Below are 14518 nucleotides of genomic sequence, written 5' to 3'. Positions count from 1 at the left end.
GTGTGTGTGTGTGTGTGTGTGTGTGTGTGTGTGTGTGTGTGTGTGTGATGGAGTCTTGGTCTGTCACCCAGGCTGGAGTGCAGTGGCATGATCTTGGCTCACCACTACTTCCACATCACAGGTTCAAATGATTCTCCTGCCTCAGCCTCCTGAGTAGCTGGGATTACAGGCACACGCCACCAAGCCCTGCTAATTTTGTATTTTTAGTAGAGATGGGGTTTCTCCATGTTGGTCAGGCTGGTCTCAAACTCCCAACCTCAGGTGGTCCGCCCCCCTCGGCCTCCCAAAGTGCTGGGATTACATCTGGCCTTACATTTTCTGTGCTTCTAAGGGCTAGCCTAGCAGTGTTGCACTAGGATGGCCCACCTTCTATGGTCCTCACCAAATATTGAATCCTGTATACCAGGAAATTGTTCTCATATTGATAAACTCTACAGCCTATTGCAGCCCTATATGCCACTCCTCCTGAATCAAGCACCTTCCAAATGCAGTCCCCGTGTGCTTTCCTGGCTCTTGCTACGCATGTGGGCAAGGTAGGCCCTGGAGCTCCTTTGGGTATAGTTCTTCCTCCTTTACTGAGCCCAGCACCGCCCCCCTAATTATTGGCCTAGTGGCCAGAAAGGGAAGTGGGGGCAGATCCTGAAAGGGGTGCACATTGTTTTGCAGGACAGAGACCTCTGCATTTCTTCAAGGAATAAGGGAACATTAACCATCAAGAAACAAGAAGGGAGCTGGATGCAGTGGCTCACACCTGTAATCCCGGCACTTTGGGAGGCCGAAGTGGGTGGATCACAAGGTCAGGAGTTCGAGACCAGTCTGGCCAACATGGTGAAACACCATCTCTACTAAAAACAGAAAAATTAGCCAGGCATGGTGGCGGGCACCTGTAATCCCAGCTACTCAGGAGGCTGAGGCAGGAGAATCATTTGAAACTAGAAGGTGGAGTTTGCAGTGAGCCGAGATCATGCCATTGTGCTCCAGCCTGGGCGAAAGGGCAAAACTCCATCAAAAAAAAAGAAAGAAAGAAAGAAAGAGAGAGAGAGAAAGAAAGAGAGAGAAGAAAGAGAAGAGAGAGAAGAAAGAGGAGAGAAGAAAGAGAAGAAAGAAAGAGAGAGAGAGGGAGGGAGGGAGGGAGGGAAAGGAAGAAGTCACTTCTCCAGGCTCAGAGAGCTCAAGGCAATTGAGACATTTAGGATTAGGGCACATATTGACTCTGATGTCCCATCTCAAATGTCAGGGTGCCATTCTTTCCCAACCAGCACCTGACCTTGGCATAGCAGGCCTGCTTAGGTTGAGAGTTTAATCTTTGGAACTTGTTCATTGTGAGGTCCTCAGTTTTGTCTGCCCTTCAACTGCAGCAGATGAGAGCCTCCTTAGATGCTACCAAGGAGGCCTTCTGGCTTCACATTTAGCTTTTTTTTTTTTTTTTTTTTTTTTTTTTTTATAGACTGAGTCTGACTCTGTCACCCAGGCTGGAGTGCAATGGCACAATCACGGCTCAATACTGCTTTGAACTCCTGAGCTCAGGTGATCCTCCTGCTTCAGCCTCCTGAGTAGCTGAGACTACAGGCATGAGCCACTATGCCCAGCTAATTTTTAAAAATTTTTTTGTAGAGACAGGGTCTTGCTATGTTGCCCAGACTGGTCTTGAACTCCTGGGCTCAAGCAATCCTGCTGCCTCAGCCTCCCTAAGTGCTGAGATTACAGGCGTGAGCCACATTCCTGGCCCACACTCAGCTGTTAATTGCTCTCAGCCCTTTGCTATCTTTCTTCAAAGTGTCAGTCTAACTTAGCAGTAGCCACCTCATTCCACTGACTTTGCATTTCCTGGAAGGTTTTCAAACACCTGATACATTGCCCCCACATTGCACTGCCTTCCAGGGGTAAACCACCTCAACTCACCAGTGGTGAAAGTTTCATCGATTATACTTTCATCTAATGATGGGGCTGCCAGGGCTCCACCTACGGCTGTTGCCAGGCAGACAAGATAGTGACCAAGCTCCAAAATCTCAACGTAGCCTCTGCCTTCTCAGGCTGGTGCAGGTCAGGTTCCCTGGGAGTGCACCTTGATAGATATCGGCATGTGGGACATTATAAGGGAGGGCTCCCAGGATCAGCATCTGTGGGACGGAGCGGAGCGGGTCTGGGCAGCAGGATTAGGCAGAGGGAGGGGCTGGGCTCTGAGGCTGGATTAGTTTCCTCTTGCTGCTGTGACAAATTAGCACAAATGTACTAGCTTAGAACAACACAGATGTATTATCACACAGTTCTAGAATCCAGGGGCCTAAAATAGGTCAGCAGGGCTGTGCTCCTTCTGGAGGCTCCAGGGGAGGCTCTGTTTCCTTGCCTTTTTCTTTCCTTCTTAAAGACAGGGTCTCACTCTGTTGCCCAGGCTGGAGTGCAGATGGCGAGATCTTGGCTCACTGCAACCTCTGCCTCCTCTGCCTCCTGGGCTCAAGCAATTCTCCTGCCTCAGCCTCCTGAGTAGTGCCCGCCACCATGCTCAGCTAATTTTTCTATTTTTTGTAGAGACAGGGTTTCACCATATTGCCCAGGTTGGTTTTTTTTTGTTTTTTTTTTGAGATGGAGTTTCGCTCTTGTTACCCAGGCTGGAGTGCAATGGCACGATCTCAGCTCACAGCAACCTCCACTTCCTGAGTTCAAGCAATTCTCCTGCCTCAGCCTCTCGAGTAGCTGGAATTACAGGCATGCACCACTATGCCCGGCTAATTTTTTGTATTTTTAGTAGAGAAGGGGTTTCTCCATGTTGGTCAGGCTGATCTCGAACTCCCAATCTCAGGTGATCTGCCCGCCTCGGCCTCTCAAAGTGCTGGGATTACAGGCATGAGCCACCGCGCCTGGCCACCAGGCTGGTCTTGAACTCCTGGCCTCAAGCAATCCACCCGCCTCAGTCTCCCAAATTGCTGGGATGACAGGCATGAGCTACCACACCCGGCCTCCTTGCCTTTTTCAACTAAGCTTCCCTCATTCCTTGGTTCCTGGCCCCTTCCTTCCAAAACTCTCTATCACTCAGAGCCCTGCTTCTGTTGCTCCACCTCATTCCCCAACTCTATCCCTCCTCCGACCCGGTAACAAGGACCCCTGTGATCCCATGGTGTCTGCCTGGATATGCCATGGCAGTGCCCTCATCCCAACTTCCTTAATCACCTCTGAAAAGTCCCTTTAGGCCAGGCTCAGGCCTGTAATCCCAGCACTTTGGGAGGCCGAGGGAGGCGGATCACTTGAGCTCAGGAGTTCAAGACCAGCCTGGGCAACATGATGAAACCCCGTCTCTACTAAAAATACAAAAATTAGCCAGGTGTGGGACTTGTAGGCCCAGCTACTCAGGAGGCTGAGGTGGGAAGACTGCTTGAGCCTGGGAGGTCAAGACTTCAGTGAGCCGGGCCACTGCATTCCAGCCTGGGTGACAAAGTGAGTCCCTGTCTCAAAAAATAAAAAATGAAAAAATGAAAAGTCCCTTTGCCCACATAAGGTAGCACATTCCCAGATTCTGGGGATTGGGATGTGGACATCTTTAGGGGGCCATGGGTCTGTCCACATAGATGCATTCTCAGCAAAGGCTTCAGCTGATTGCACATGGAGCCTTGGAGCTGGGGCCCCCCTGTAGGGGTGAGAATACCTCCATGGCAGTTGGTCAATGGGTGTGGGTGTCACCACAGGCGAGCAGTGGTCTTTAGTTCGGCAATCCACTAAAAGGGCTGACAGCGGCACTCCCGGGCCTCCTGGGGGAAGTGCTTCATTCCCGTAGAGGGTCTGGGAGGCACATCAGTGGCACCTACACAGCCCCTCTGCTCCAGCCCCACCACCTTCTCCGGTTCCTCGCCTGGCCCCGCAGGCTTTCAACCCAGGGCATTTGCACATGCCCCTCCCTTTCCCACTTGTCCTTCTGATCTCTGCTCCATCACCACTTCCTCCAAGAAGCCTTCCCTGACTTCTCTGACAAGGTCGTCTCCATCACGGCCCTTGTGATGGCCGTGCTGCTACAGTTGCAGGTCTTACTATCCTTATTAATTAGAGTCAGACTCCCCTGGTAGACTGAGTTCTGCAAGGCACAGATGGGGTTTGTTTTTGTTCAGTGGTTTTTTGTTTTGTGGTTTTTTTTGTTTTTTGAGATGGAGTCTCCCTCTGTCACCCAGGCTGGAATGCAGTGACACAATCTTGGCTCATTGCAACATCCACCTCCAGGGTTCAGCTATTCTGGTGCCTCAGCCTCCTGAGTAGCTGGGATTACAGGCACCTGCCACCATGCCCAGCCAATTTTTGTATTTTTAGTAGACGGAGTTTTGCCATTCTGACCAGGCTGGTGTTGAACTCCTGACCTCAAGTGGTCCACCCACCTGGGCCTCCCAAAGTGCTGGGATTACCTTTGCTCTGTGTTTTATGCCCTTCACTGGGCACAGAGTCTCTCACACAATAGGTGCTCAGAAAGTCTTTGCTGAACAAAGGAATGAAAGACCCTGCTTTCTCTTTAAGAGGATACATGGTATTTGGTAGCACGGGTAGATCCTAATTTGCTCACCCATTTCCCTCTTGATGAATATTTAGGCTGTTTCCAGTCCTCTGATAGTTCACATACATGATGCTGCACTGAACATTTTCCACCCCTGTTCCTGTCCCCCTGCCTGGAGTTTCTGTAGGACAGATTTCTAAAGATGGAACTCCTGGACCCATGAGTCTCTGTAGGGCTGGGGCTGGGGCTGGGACAAGGGATGGCAGCAGGGCTTACAGCGTGTCCCCATCTATGTGTCTGCCATGGCACAGAAAGGCCAGAGGAAATGGATCCTCAATGGGACAGAGGGGCATGAAACAGAAGGTGCAGAGGTGAGACCGGTAGAGAGAACTTTGGCGGCATGCGAGGTCCCAGGCCCTGGCTCCTGCCACCCCGCCATGTATGTCCCCATCTTACTGGACCCCTCAGTAACTGCACTCCTCCTTCACCTGAAGTTGGTGCCAATGGGTTTTTTAAATACTTGCTACCAAAGGGCACCAGCTGTAACAAGTTTCAATTGTTATCATTGTTGATTAAAGACGTGGCTTTCAGATTCCCTTCTTGGGAATTCACTGAGGTGTGTGTGTGTGCATGTGATCTATATAAACTTGTTTTTTTTTTTTTTTTTTGAGACAGAGTCTGGCTCACCATCCAGGCTGGAGTGCAGTGGCATGATCTCGGCTCACTGCAACCTCTACCTCCTGGGCTCAAATGATCCTCTTGCCTTGGCCTCCCAAGTAGCTGGGACCACAGATGCATGCCACCACACCTGGCTAATTTTTGTGTTTTTTGTAGAGATGGGGTTTTGCCATGTTGCCCAGGCTGGTCTTGAACTCCTGAGCTCAAGTGATCTGCCTGCCTTGACCTCCCAAAGTGCTGGAATTACAGATGTGAGCCACTCTGCCCAGCCTATATAAACCTTTATATATATTCCAGAGGCCTCTTATAAATGATTGATATGGTTTGAATGTGTGTTCTCTCCAAATCTCATGTTGAAATATGATCCCCAGTGTTGGAGGTGGGGCCTGGTGGGACCTGTTTGGGTCATGGAGATGGATCCTTCATGAATGGCTTGGTGCTCCCATCGTGGTCATGAGTGAGTTCTCACTCTATTAGTTCACTCAAGAGCTGGTTGTTTGAGAGTCTGGGACCTCCTCCCTGTCTTTCTTGTTCCTGCTCTTGCCAAGTGATCCACCTGCTCCCCCTTCGCCTTCCACCATGATTGGAAGCTTCCTGAGGCTTCACCAGAAGCAGATGCTGGCACCATGCTTGTACAACCTGCAGAACTTTACAGTCAATCAGTCAATTTAACCTCTTTTCTTTATAAATTACCCAGTCTCAGGTATTCCTTTATAGCAATGCAAACAGACAAACACAATGATACATTCTCTACTGGCTGCAAAGCTCTATTTATGTGAAAATACACGTATATCAGCTTGAGCCCATTTGTTGGCCTCGGCCCTGGAACAGGCTGGGTCTCTGTGCCTGGCTCTTGTTCCGATCATGGTAGAGAGGGAGGAATGGGGAGCAGGGGAGGGGTTCACATGCACGATGGAGGTTGAAGTGGGTGAGTGCATCCAGCAGCTCAGTCCTGGGGCCAGACACTGTGGATGCAGCAGGCAGAGATGTGGCCCAGAGTGAGGGTGGGTGTTGCTGCACAAAGCGACCTGCTGTGAGGTTGAGGGGTGCACGGCTTCAGAGTTTGTGCAGCTTCCAGGGTTTGTGGCTGAGGCTGGCAGCAGGCTGGCGTTCCTGCAGGGGCATGGAAGCTCTAGTGACTATCTGGGTGGCAGAGGACCTTGTGGGGGACTCCTCCCACGTCTCTGTGGTCCCAGATGCTCGATGCTCAGCTCTGTTCCAAGCTGGGGGCACAAGGGTGCCATCATCCACGCCTAGCACAAGGCCTGACACGTGTGACTGCTCTCAGTGTTGGATGGAGGTGTGCTGGTAGCCTCTTCTATGCCCTGAATGTCCCCCGACAATGTTGTGTCCTATGTTGAATTCCTCAACCCCAAAGTGATGGTGTGAGGAGGTGGGGCCTTTCGGTGGTGATTAGGTCCTAAGAGTGAAGCCCTCATGAATGGGATTAGTACCCTGATAAACGAGGCCCTGGGGAGTTCCTCACCCCTTCCACCATGAGTTCACAGCAGGAAGAGGGCCCCCTCTGAACCAGGAAACCAGCCCTCCCCAGACACTGCATCTGCTGGCACCTTGATCTCAGCCTCCAGAACTGTGAGAAATTGTTTGTTGTCTGAGCCACCCAGTCTATGGGATTTTTGATGTAGCAGCCCAGACAGACTAAGATGGATGAAGACAGGCCCCCAGCCTCATTCTGGATCCTTCTGGGCATGGAACTTGACCATAGTACACCCCTCCTTCAATGGTTCCGCTGTTTCCAGCACAAAATTCAATCTCCTTATCCCTTATCCAAAATCCAAGGTTCTCCCTGACCTGGCGTCTCCCAGTTCCCCTGTTCCGTGATCCGCAGATGTCTATGTGGGGCTCACACAGTGTTTGTGTGTGCTCCCCTGGGCTCAAGCCCGCTCCTCTTTCTGGTCCCGATTCATGTCCTGACAGCCAGTGCTAGGAGGTCGCATGCTCCATCAGTCTTTGGGCACTCAGTGGGGGTCCAGGCCAGGGGCCCCCACCCTCAGCCGTGTTCCTTGGTCACTCTCCAGAGCCTTGGGTCACTCTCCGCTGACTGTTAGGCCAGCAACTCTGCCTGCAGTTCTACAGAGAGCAGAACCTTGAAAAATGATGACGAGCCCTTCTCCTCGTGTCATTAATCCTCTCATGACTGAGGCATTTTCCCCAGGGTGGGCATAGGCCCAGGGTGACTGATGGCACCTGCCCAACCTCTTGAGGACTTTGGCCAGTGGGAGGTGTTGACAGCATTTCCCAAGTGAAATGCCACATGGAGATTAATGACCCCCGAGATGCGGGCTCTTGGTGGGCAAGGCTGGAGCGTAGCGGAGTCCCCCAGCCTGCCGGGTCTGTCTGTGGACTGCCTCCTGCACCCCGATCCTCCCAGCCCCTTCTAGGAGCAGTGCTGCGGGTTCGCTACCTTTGCCCGGGTTCTCAGGATCTCTCAGAAATGGTTGCCTCAGCTTCACGCCTGAAACCTCAAACACAAATAATTTTCAATTTGCCTTGGAGTTTCAATCCCACAATCCAATGTTAAATAATAGATTAGCTGCCTCAGGGAGAGAAACAGGATTTAAGAAGAAATAACTAAAAGGAAAAGTAAAATTCAGCACATCGGTTTGGAGAGCAAGAATGCAGCCTTCCCTCCCGGCCCAGATTTGCCGGCCCCGTCCCATCCTCCCAGACGGGGCTCTCTTCTGGGTCTTTGGGGACTGTCATCCACAGAGCGTGGTCTCCCCAGGGGCAGGCTGGAGGCATCGGCAGTCCTGGGCTCATCTCCAGCTGGTGCGGCCAGATTGGCAGACTCCATCTCCAACTCCGCTGGTCTCAGGCCCTGCACGCGGAGGAGGGGTCTGACTTGTAGCCCCGAAACCACCACCCACCAAGGCAGATAGACACAGACGGGTACAGGTGGTCACAGGCAAACTCAGGTAGTCACAGGCAGGTGGATACAGGCTGGAACAGGTGACAGCAGGCAGGTGAGCGGGCAGGTAGCAAGTGTGAACTGATGGAGCCAGATGCAGGCACAGGTACAGATGACCGTGTCACCAGACCCCAGAGGAGGCTGAAGAGGGTCCCTCTGTGGGGCGTGACTTGTTCACAAGCCCTGGAACCGAGGCCATCTCAATCCAGGAGATCATCATGGTAGGCAGAGGTGAAAGTCATCATCACGATCCCGGCCACTGCCACCCCTGGCCACAGTTTGCCTGTCACCACAGGAAACCACACCATCTCCAAGATCACAGGTCACCAACTCCCACCTCACTTCCTCCACAGACCCCAGCGCCTTCTCTCTGCCTGTCAGCCCTTCCTGTCTTGATGCCCTTCCTCATCCCGCCTTGTCCTGATTGGGTGACTATTCTCTGTGCCCTTCACTCATCTGTCACACGTGCCTAGGAGGAGCCCCGCTGTGAACTTGCTCATGCTGCAGCAGGAAGGCACGTTGGTGCCCTGCACATCCACCATAAACTGCAAATGGGTGCACAGAAATGCCTGAGACACTCCCTCTCTTTCCCCAGAGAGCTTGTCTTTCACTTGCCCTAGTGACCATTCAATTCCTTCTCTGCCGTCGCAAAACCTCCTACCCCATTGAAACACCAGAGAGCCAGTAAGAACTGTGCACTCATGGGCACACAGAGCCAGGGCCAAACCATCAGGCTCTGAATTCTGGAAGATCCCCATAATAGCTCTGTGGCCTTGGGCAGATTACTTAACCTCTCTGTGTCTCAATGTCTTCATCTGCAAAAAATGGGGAGGATGATAACCGTCTTACAGGGTTGTAGTGAGGATTAAATAAGCTCATATATATGAAATGCTAGCCAGGCGAGGTGGCTCAAGCCTGTAATCCCAGCACTCTGGGAGGCCAAGGCGAGTGGATCACTTGAGGTCGGGAGTTTGAGACCAGCCTGTCCAACATGGTGAAACTCCGTTCCTATTAAAAATACAAAAAGTAGCCCGGTGTGGTGGCAGGCCCCTGTAATCCCAGCTACTGGGGGGGCTGAGGCAGGAAAATTTTTTGAACCCAGGAGGCGGAGTTTGCAGTGAGCCGAGATCGCGAGGGGCAGGGTACAAAAAATATGAAATACTTAGAGCAGTACCTGGTAAACCGGTAAATTCCATAGTTACTTATTACTTTAGGTGCCAAGGCAGGAGATGCTAGTGTGATAATCGCTTGGGTTAAATGACAGCCCTGGAGAGGGAGAATGGACATGGATTCGGTATGCCCCTGGGAGGCAGGGCGAAGGGGACAATCCAGGGCTTGTAGGGAAGGCTGAGCCAGGAAGCCAGGAGAGGAGGGGCTTGAGGTGTGAAAAGTGTGCGGCTCAGGTGAGAGGTTCAAGTGGAGGCACCCGTTAGACGTGCCAACAGCTGGGGGTGAGGCAGCTGGGCATGGGGGTCTACGGATCAGGGCTGCAGGGGCAAATCCGGGAGTCTAGCATAGGGGTGATGTGGAGCTCGCCCAGGGAGTGTGTAGGCAGAAGAGTGCCTGGAATTGCCTGCGTGCGGCAGTGGAAGGTGCCTTGTCAGCGGACTCTGCGGGTGGCAAGATTGGAAGGCAGGCCAGGGTGGGGTCCAGAGTGGAAAAGGAGGTGAAGCCATGGGGGCTGAGGTGTGGGTTCTGCCAGGAAGGAGACGAGAGAAATGGGCAGGCGCTGCAGGGGCCATCTGGCTACGGCTTCCCCGTTTTTTAAGATGGGGCGTTGACAGCTTGTTTTCTGCTGATGGGAAAGCCTGCTGTGTGTGCAGAGAGGGCGCAGGTGCACGCGGGAGGTGCTTAAGGAGTAGGCTAAGGGACTGGGATCTGGTGTGTGTGTGTGTCGGGGGTGACCTCTGGCCAGTGCAGGAGGGGAAGTGGAGGACAGTGCTCAGCGTGGGAAGTGCATGCACTTGGCTGAGACAGTGAGGGACCTTCCGGTTCTTCCCATTTATTTCAATGCAGCAAGAGGCCCCGTCCTGAGCCGAGCATGTTTCTGTGTGTTTACGTGTGTGTCTGTGTGTCCGCGTGCATCTGGGTCTGTGTGCATGCGTGTGTCTGCATATCTGTCTGGGTGTGTGTTTGTGAGGATGGGTGTCTGTGTGTCTGTGTGTGGTTGTGTGTGTCTGTGCGTCTGTGCCTGTGTGTGTGCATGCATTTGTGTTTGCGCGTGTGCGTTCGTGTTGTGGTTGAGGTTGGAGAACGCCTGACATCACCCTGATGCAGTGTGCAGGACAAGCCCCCGGGGAGGTTGTGAATGTCACTACTTTAGGGGAGCTGCGGGTGTTTGGGGGCTTAGTGTTAGCACAGGCGGGTCCCCTGGAGCTGGTGGGTTTGAGAGTAACCTCTGGAGGCCGCCCGCAGACAGTGGAGGGGCGGGTGCCCCGTGACCCCATGGTTGGGAGGGCGAGGGGACAGAGGAGCCGACTGCGCGGTGGGGAGGCTGGGGACGCGGGGCGCCCCCGAGCTGGAGCCGCGCGGCCGGAGCGCTGCTGCCACCTGGCGGCCCCGCCGGGGATCCCCAGGCCGCTGCTCGGGAGCGGGGACTTAGCCCCACCTGGCGGCGGAGAACGGCTCTGCGCCTGTGGGCACAAAGGCGAGGGGGCCCGGCCGGCCGCTTGGGCGCAATCCCAGCTCCAACTCCAGCGCTGCACAGCTCTGGCCACGCCTTTCTGTGCCTCAGTCTTCTCACCTATACAGTAGAGCGAGGCACGAGTGGACGGGGCCGCTGGGAGAGGGTCACTGGGCAACGCACACGAGGCCACAGCACAGCACCCAGCATGAGTGACCCCCGACACCTGCACCCCCGACACACTCAGGGTCCCAGTCCCGTGGTCTCCTCTTTAAACACCTCACGCACGCACCTGCACTTCTCCACGCTCAGCACTCTCTGTCCACTTGACTCAGGCTGGCATACCCAGGTGTCGTGGCAGGGTCGCCCAGGCCCGTGACAGGAAGTGGCTCTCTCTGCCCTCTGCCCCTGCCCCCTGCCCCCTTCCCTAGCTTCCAGAGCTCTTGGCACCTCCAGCTGCTTCCGTGCCCCTCCTTTCCTGAGGCCGGCCCAGGGTGAAGGAGAGGCTGGAGGATAGTCCCCTAGTAGCCCCGGCCCGGCCCAGACCGCAGGTCCCCCTCTGCTGCCATCTCCCAACAGAGCCTCTTGTGCGAAGCGTGCCCTGGACAGTGAGAAGGACCAACGAGCAGCCAGGCCAGGGCGGTGGGAAGAACCCAGCTCAGGGCTCCCACGCCCCCTCCCGAGCCTGGGCAGGGCAGTGGGGCTAACACACAGTCCTCTCCCCACACCCTGCTCCCCGGGGCACCTGCCTATTCCTCATCCAGGAGTCAAGGTACCCATCAGCTGGGGGTCCCTGGAGGTAGAGGCAGTTTTACTTGAGCCCAGACTACCCCACCCCCAACTTTCACCTTTGCCCATTTCTGGATCCCATGGTTCAACACAGCCTCTTGTGCCCAGCTCCGGGTCCCCTGGGCTTGTAGAGGGAGTGGAGGAGTGAGGGATGCCAGCAGGACGTTCGCTGGATTGGCCACGGGTGCTCCCTGAAGAGGAAGGGGCCGAGAGGAGATAGCGGCAGTGAGGTGAGGCCACCTCCAGGCCTCAGAACCATGGATTCCACAGGCTCCTGTCCCCTGCCGAGGGGCTCAGCCCTGAGGATGAAACTGGCAAACCCTGCCTGAGAGTAGGGGGAGGTGATGGGGGACCCTCTGTCCACTGCCTGCCTGACTTGGTCCTGGGCGCCTTGGACAGGCCCTGTACGGGCCACCAAACCCCATGGAGACAGCAGGAAGGAGGGGGAGCTGGGGGAGGCCAGAGCTGCCCCAGTTTCCCACCTGACCATCTGTGTGGACCTTGAATCCTATCTCCCCAGGAAACACAAGGCCTTTGGGGCTCCCAGGCCCCAGGACAGACCCTAGGCTTTGGGACATCTGTTCTCGTCACCACTCAGAGAGTGGGGCTCCCATCTGGGAGGTCTCAGCCACTCAAGGGCAGAGGCCTGGCAGGGACTTCCCTGGGGCTGCCCCGAGGGGCCCACAGGGGGACCAAGCTGGGGAGGGCCCTGGGGCTTGGGCTGTTTTTCTCCCAACTCGATGGGCCTCCTTAGCCCCTGGGAGCTGCCAGCGGCCCTCTCTAGGGTCTCTTATCAGAGGGCCCCTTCCAGGTAACATCCACAAAACGGCCAGCGGATGGGCAGGGAGAGACGAGGAGCAGGTGCACAAGATGGTCCTGGAGACGGGCAGGACTCAGACTGCACACAGCCCACACCCGGCATGGACATGGGCTCACACACGATGCACACCTCTCACTCCAGAAACACACACACAGACACGCTCCCATCCACCCCATAGCACAGGCTAGAAACACACAGACACACACATGCTCACACTCACCCCACAGCACAGGCCGGACACCTCCCTCCCCTCCCCACACACCCACATACTCACACCAATTTACCCCACAGCACAGGCCAGACACCCACACAGACACACACCCACGCAGACACACAGACTCACATTACGTGTATGCTCACACCCATCCACATAGTACAGGCCAAACATACACACATTCACACAGTACAGGCCAGACACACACAGACACACACATACAGACATACACCCACCCACCCCACAGCACAGGCCAGACATATACACAGAGACACACAGACACAAACACACACATGCTCACACCCACCCCACAGCACAGGCCAGACACACACACACAGGTTCATACCCACCCACCCTACAGCACAGGGCAGAAATATACACACACACAGACACAGACACAGACACACACACACACACGCTCATACCCACCCACCCCACAGCACAGGCCAGAGACACACACACACGTTCACACCCACCCACCCTACAGCACAGGGCAGAAACACACACACACAGCCATAGACACAGACACACACACACACACACTCATACCCACCCACCCCACAGCACAGGCCAGACACACACACCCACATGCTCACACCCGTTTATCCCACAGCACAGGCCAGACATTCACACAAACACACCCACCCACATGATCCATATGCTCACACCCACCCACAGTACAGGCCAAACACACACACTCACAAACAGAGTATAGGCCAGACACACACATAGACCATACGCGCTCACATCCACCCACCCCACAGCACAGGCCAGACACCCACACAGACGCCCAGACACACATACAGACACACGCACACACACATACTTCCCTACCACTGCACTGAGTCCGCTCTTCCTGAGCCCTGTGAGGTTTGGAGCTGGGATTGGGGGTTGGAGCTGGGTTGGTCTCCAGGCTGGGCCTCTGACCTTCAGTTGGAGGTCACTCTCAGGGCCGTCAAGTGGTGATCATGGTCACTGCCTGCACCTGTCTTCTGTCATCACCACCTGCAACAAAAGCCCCCCACTGATGGATGTGTTGTGTGTCCACGTCTGTCCAGCTTGAGCTGGCGTGTCTCTGAGAGATGATACAAGTGCACGCGCCTTCTCCCCCCCCACACACATGCAGATGCACACACACGCTCACCCAGGGGAGGGACAGTGCCGTCCTCACTGTCTCCAAGCCGCTCCCAGATGCTGCCTCAGCAGAGAGTCCAGGCGTTCCCTGCTGAGCAGATGCCATAGGGGCACTGCCTCTGGCTTCACCAAATGCACCCATGACCAGGGACACTTTCATGCACACAAATGTGGTCTCACGTTTGAGCACTGGGACCCAGGGCACCTCTTTCTAGATCGTCCTCAGCCAGGCACTTCCCTGTCTCCTCTCACATGGACCCTGGTCCTGGCTAAGGTGCATGGCAGCTGCTCTGGCTTTCTGGGCCCCTCAGCATCTGCTGTCTCAGCTTCCATGGGTCCCAAGAGTTCCCCAGGCCCTGACCACAGCCTCTTTCCCGCCCCTCTGGGTCACTTCTGTCAGATGGTCCAAGCTGCTTCCAGCTGGAACCCGAGGGAGGTCTCCCTGCTTCTCAGATCTCCTGGATGGATGTTACTCCGAAGGGGCAGGAGGAAGGCTCAGTGCCTTGTTCCTCTTTGCAAGGTTCCAGGGTCCAAGGTGGAGGCAGAAAAGGAGATGGAGCAGCTCAGGTTGATGTGAGCCTGGGGAGATTCCAGAAGCACCTCCAACTAGTAACACAGGAGCGCCTCCACCTGGGGATCAGCAGTTCCTCCCCCTGGGGATCCAGTCGTTCCTCCACCTGGGGATCCAGGAGTTCCTCCACCTGGGGATCCAGGAGTTCCTCCACCTGGCAATCAGTATTTCCTCCACCTGGGGATCTAGGAGTTCCTCCACCTGTGGATCCAGCAGTTCCTCTACCTGTGGATCCAGTTGTTCCTCCACCTGGGGATCCAGCAGTTCCTCCACCTGGGGATCTGGCAGT

This window comes from Hylobates moloch, unplaced genomic scaffold (assembly GCF_009828535.3).
Source record: "Hylobates moloch isolate HMO894 unplaced genomic scaffold, HMol_V3 SCAFFOLD_12, whole genome shotgun sequence".
Taxonomy (NCBI): Eukaryota; Metazoa; Chordata; class Mammalia; order Primates; family Hylobatidae; genus Hylobates; species Hylobates moloch.
Note: the sequence above shows the minus strand (reverse complement) of the source record.